Raw genomic sequence first — 6,163 nt, 5'->3', positions numbered from 1 at the left:
AGTGTTAATTTGCAGGGGCGGCTTAGGTCTCTTTGGGGTTATCAGGACCCTTTCACCTAGTCCCTGACTGTCCTGCTAGCACAGGACAGATCCCTTTCTAGGCTGGAGGCTGTGGGTGGGGCCATGTCCCTCTGCTGGCTAGCTTGGATGGTTTCCTACTGTGTTAGGTGACAGATTGTTCTTGGCCAGGAAATTATTTAAGTTCAGCTTTTCATCTGATGATCTGCGAGGCATTCAGTCAACTCATGTGGAACTAAAATCCCTTAGGGACCTGGCCATTAATGGGGTCCTTAGGCATAGCATGAGATACTTTCCATACTGGGGGAAAAGGAGGAGGATATGGGGTCTCCCATATCATGGAGGGAGGGTGTTCCCTATGGGTCTATTGCGAGGTGTGGAAGTTATTTCCTTCCTCACTGGATTGTGGCTTTGGAGCCACCTGGTAGCCTCAGCTGACCTTTTGTGAGGTTCTTTTCAGAGGCAGTGGCTCTCAGGGGGAGAGGCTAGGTGACAGTTGCCAGAGTTCAGGCAACTGATGTCTGTGTCTAGGAAGGAGGTTGACACCAAGGGTCTTCCTCATTTCCCAATTCTGTGCCATCAGCCTTTCCTGACGTAGATCGTTGATTGGGATGTTCCATTAGAATTTATCCTGCCTTTTCCCCTTCCAAGCCCTGGAGGTACATGGAGGAAGGACGTTCTCTAAGACTTAGTATCTAATACACAGATGCTAGTCAGAGGTGGCCATGGAAATGTAAATTCATTTCAATGAGATAAAATTAGAAATGCAGTTTATCAGTTGCACTAGCCATGCTGTACGTGCTCAGTAGCCCTGTGTGGCTCCCATAATGGGTACTGCAGATACAGAGCACTTCCATCAGTACAGAAAGGTCAGCACTGCGCTAGGCCTCCTCTCGCTTCCTTGCTCTATGATTCTGATCAGGAGTGACTGGTGGCTGCTGCTCCCTTATACTGGGGCCTCCAGAGAATGCTGCCTATTGAGAGTTCAAAAGCAGAGAATGAGCAGGGTAGAAATGCCTTCAGTTCCCACCCAATATTGAGTCCAGGACAGCTTTAGGCTCTGAGATTTTGTTCTCTCTCCCTGAGTATGATGCCTACTGTGTCCTTGCTCTATAGTCCCACCGTCCTGAAGCTGCCACCCAAGCCCTTTAAGTGAGTTCTGGCCTGTAGCAAGGATTCTGTTCTGCTCATCACCAAATCTGTTTCATGAATTTTCCATGGTATAAAGGCATACCAGCCTAACCCGGTTTTCTGAGCTAGACCCCTTACCTGAAACACCTACATCCCTTTGGATATTTATCCCGTTACTAACCCCGTTGCAGTGTCCTGTGATAGATAGCAGTTGTCCCTACACAAGCCTTCCTCGTGATTAGCCATTTGTTTCCCTATGAAAAGAGTCTAGCTATTAGGGATGAGAAGTGGGGACATGTCTCTATCTGTGAAGTCCATAACAGGGAATGGGGTTTTCCAGAATAATGCAGCACAGCCTTGCCTTCTCCTCCAGGCCAGCCCCATACTGTCCTTTCAGTCTTCTGAGTACACTCCACAGCACAAGCATTCCCCACCGGATAGCCAACTTTGGGACTCTGTCAATGAACCTCTTTTACTCCCTTTGTCAGGAATCCTGACAAGAAGGTACGAAGAGGGAATAGGAGGGAAACTTCTACTCTTTCCACTGGGGTTGATAAACTCAGAGAATGTGAAGCTCAGGTCTGGCAGCCATATCCCTGCCTCACCATGACAGTCAGCCTGTAAGGTGATTCTTAGTAGAGTAGAAAAAGGGAGAGAAAACAGAGCCGTAAAACATTATTAGAGCCCCTAGACACAGCTGTGCCCTAACACTCTTGCAAACTAACGTACCTCCAACCCTGGATTTTCCAATTCTAAGAGACAAAGCCCCTTCTACTTAAGTGAGTTTGTGTTGAGTCTCTGTCACTTGCAACCAAAAGAATTCTAACTAATATAGAGTCATTAGGCCTGAATATCTGGAAGGAAGAAGCCTTGATGCTTCTTCTGCTTGATGATCAAGGTCAGGTCTTTGCCAAGACACCTGAAAAGAATGACCAGACTGCAGTACCAGTGAACCTGAGATGGCTCACATGTATACCAGCATCACACACAGACCAACCTTGACCACAGGTTCACCTTCCCAGCACTGGCTTCTGCTCTTCATGTTTCCTCTCCTCTTCAGCCCCCAAGTCCTCTTTGTCTCTCAAGACTCTAGTTAGAGGCCTCTTCCTCCAAGGAGACGATTCCTCCATACTCTAGCCTCTAGCATACAGTACGCTCTCTGCTCTCTGGCTTTTAGTGCCCAGTAGAATTATTAAAAAAAAAAAAAAAGAAGTGAACTGTCTTACACCATGTCTGCTTTCATTGTCTAGAATGTCGCTTTAAAGATTTTACCATTACTTGACTACAGTTTATCACCTTCCCCCACCTGGTTGAGGTCAGAGATGGGGTCTGATGCCTTTATGTCCTTGACAGGAGCCAACATAACGCCTGGCACATAACAGAACTGCGATCACTGTGGATTAGAAACTTGTGGAAACGAGTGTGGCAGCTATAGGAGTCAGGTCTGTGTGCAGCTCTCCTCAGTGGGAAATAAGCATCTACTCGTGTGGCCAGGAGGATGGGGTGGGAGGTGCATTCCCCTAGTAAGCTATGTGGTCTCCTCACATCAGGGAATGGGGATGGAGGGAATGGAGGAGGAAGTGAGAATGTAGGTCTTTGCTTAATGGCTGAGACCTCCCAGGGAAGGGTCCTTAGGTCACATGGGCTGGTGGAGACTAGAAGTGACTCTGTGCCTCAGACCTCTCTGAGCTTCTCTGTCCTGGGGGAGGAGAGCAGATCCAGAGGGTGGGTGCAGGTAAGGAAGGGCACCAGGGAATCAAGTCCTCTCTGGCAATGCCTTCAGAATTGGCTCAGGGTCCACATGGAAGAAACTAGTGTCCTCACCCTACTGTCATTCCTCATTCTGGGTCCATTTTAATGCAGCTAGAGACTATGTTTTCCACCAGACTTGAGTATGAATGGCATTTGGCTATTTCCCAAACATCCTATCCCAACATTTGAGGCCTAGTATTTGCCAATACTGAAGCCATTAAAATAATTTAAAGGCTTTTTGAGTGATGAGATGATCTTCAACATAAGCACATATCCTTATTCTTTGAAAGTCAACACTATTTGAATATGTCTCTTCTGGGTCATTTGTAAAAAGGGAGAGAATCTCCTTCTTCCATTCAGCTATGTTAATAGTCACATCTGAGAACATAGAAGATACCACACGGTTAGGTCCTCAACTATTCTCTAATTGTTTTCTGGTTCTTCTCTTTAAAAAATGTTTTTTAAATGTTTATTCATTTTTGAGAGAGAGAGACAGGGACAGAGCATGGGTAGGGGAGGGACAGAGAGAGAGGGAGACACAGAGTCTGATGCAGACTCCAGGCTCTGAGCTGTCAGCACAGAGCCTGACATGGGGCTCAAACTCATGGACCACGAGAGCATGAGCTGAGCTGAAGTCAGATGCTTACCCGACTGAGCCACTCACGTGCCTCTGAGAACCAGGAGCGCTGAGGTCAGGAGAAGATCGGTGTCCCAGCTCACACAGTCAGGCAGAGAGCAAATTCAACCTTTCTCCATTTCTGTGTTCTGTGCAAGCCCTCAATGAATTGAAGGATGCCCACCCCTACTGGGGAGGACAATCCACTTTACTCAGGCGGCCCATTCAAATGCTAGTCTCTTCTGGACATAGACACACTCTCACAGACACGCCCAGAAATAATGTTTAGCCAGATGGCTGGGCATCATATGATCTAGTCAAGTTGACATATTAACTGTCACACACCCTAACATTTATTAAACATATCCCAGGTAGGTGCTAAGTTCTTTACTGATTTTATTTTATTCTTAGAGATGTATATGAGAATTGCTTAAAGAAAAAATACTTAGATGACTTCTAGGGTCTCTTCCTCTTTTTTTAAAATTTTATTTTAGAGCGAGATTAAGAGAGAGAGAGCATGTGAGTGGGGGAGAGGCGCAGAGGAAGAAAGAGAGAGAATCCTGAGCAGGCTCCGTGTTGAGCATGGAAGCCAACGTGGGACTTGATCCCATGACCCTGGGATCATGACCCGAACTGAAATCAAGAGTCGAAGGCTCAACCGACTGAGCTACACAGGGACCCCTAGGGTCTCTTCCAGTTGTAAGATTCTTTGACTTGAAATGGCATTAGGGAAACTAGGATGTTGAGGTGGGGCTTGGGAACCTAACACTTAGAAGCAAAAATACAAATAACATTATAAGCTACCTCTTTCTGTGGACTAGGAACTATGTGTCCCTTACAAATATTTTCTCACTTATTCCTGGAAAACACCCTATGAGGTAGGTATTACTACTCACCTCACTTTCAGATGAGGAAACTGAGGCAATAAGAGATGAAATGGCTTGACCAAACAGCAGTATTCAGTCTATTGACTGGAGTCTGTTGACTCTAAAACCTGTGCTCTTAACCACCATGCTTCCAGAGGGACTGCAAAGCCCTCCATATCTGGTCTGGATGCCTGAGAAGATGCCTTTCCATGAGGCCCCAGGGATGTCGGTGACCTGGGAGAGGGAGCCGGCAGGAGTGTTGTCATAGGAACAGCAAATTCCACTGTGAGGACTGGTAGCATGCAGGCAGCTGGGGCTGAGGAAAGTTCTGGAAATAATTCTGCAGGAGTCTCTGAGCCCAGGAGGAAGCCAACTCAGCTACTCCCTTCAGCAGGACTTGGTAACCCTCAGCTTTGCTTCCTGTCTCTCCAGGGGCAGCGGGACAGGGTGTTCTCTGAGTTCTATTCCTGGGGCATAGGCGGCCGAGCCCCGGTTAGGACTACAGAGTCTGTGCTTGCCAGGCAAAGGGCCCGCCTTACTTGCAGAGCCAGCAAGCTGGAGGTGTCACAAGTATTTAGAGACATTTGCTTCCCCTCCCCCATCATCTTATGACCTTGAACACATTCCTCCTTTTCTCCCTATCACTCCATATACCAGCCCCTTGGACAAGTCTGTAACTTACTTGTGAGCCTAGTAGGCTGTCCAGTCAGTTGTGAGGCAATTCACAGCAGTTCGCTTTGGAAGAGCAGGGAGGGGACATTTCTTTTCTTGGGTTTGATTTACTCAAGTTGCTCCCATCTGCTGGTGGCTGGTGGCTCCTCGGTAGCCAAGGAAGGTATTTTGGTTGCATAAGTTTAGGCTGCAGAGCAGCCTGGCAACATGTCCTGGGGCTGCTGCTAAGAGCTACACAATCTGGGACAAGTGACTTGACCTGAGACTTGTTGTTCTCACCTGTAAAATGGGAGAGAATGATTACTTGTGTCAAAGGATGGCTGGGAGGATGGAGTGAGAACACTCATGGAGCACTTGGCACTGCTTCTGGCACAGCGCTTCCCCTATAGTCTTCCTAGCAGGCCGAGGACAACCACAGGCCTGAGATAAGGGTGTTTGGAGCATGAACTTAGGGGTTAGGAAGCCGGATTGTTCTCCCTCGTCAAGCTTGGAGGTGAAAAGGAAAGAGAGCTAGTCTCTGAATGATTGATCCAGTTTGGGATTCCTTAGGATGATGGAATCCAAGGTGTTCAGGATTGGAAGAAGCCCCGGCAACCCTCTAGGGCTGAGAAGAGTGCAGTCATGTAGCCGGAGGTGAAGAGGACAGCGGGCCAGAGTGATCTGCCCAAAGCACAAAGGTAGGTAGGTTTCAATGGGGAGGCCTGGCAGCCACGAATAGGATAGGGCTGCGTGGGGTCTGTGGGCCTGGTCACTGTTCGTGTGGAGGAACGATTATTCCTTCTACCCCTGGGTCAGATGCTGGTGACTTAGGAAAATAGAGGGGACTGGGTCCCAGATGCCCTAATCTGGTTATAACCACACACGTTTCATGCAGGGGCCGGCACAGAAGCCAAAGAAAGAGTAGGCTGATCTGGGCCCCACTGGTTTCTTGGAACAACTGCTCTGTACTCTGAGCAAGATGGAAAGATGGAGAAGNCCGGCCCCCCCCCCCCCGCCACGTCTAGGCGGAAAAACATCAACAACCAAAATTACAGTTGGGAAGAACTGCCTCCATCTGTAAGTAACTGGGCAATTACCTCCTAATTAAGCTCTCATTAATTTGTTGTTT

Source organism: Crocuta crocuta, unplaced genomic scaffold, assembly GCF_008692635.1.
Source record: "Crocuta crocuta isolate KB4526 unplaced genomic scaffold, BGI_CrCroc_1.0 scaffold55, whole genome shotgun sequence".
Lineage (NCBI taxonomy): Eukaryota > Metazoa > Chordata > Mammalia > Carnivora > Hyaenidae > Crocuta > Crocuta crocuta.
Note: the sequence above shows the minus strand (reverse complement) of the source record.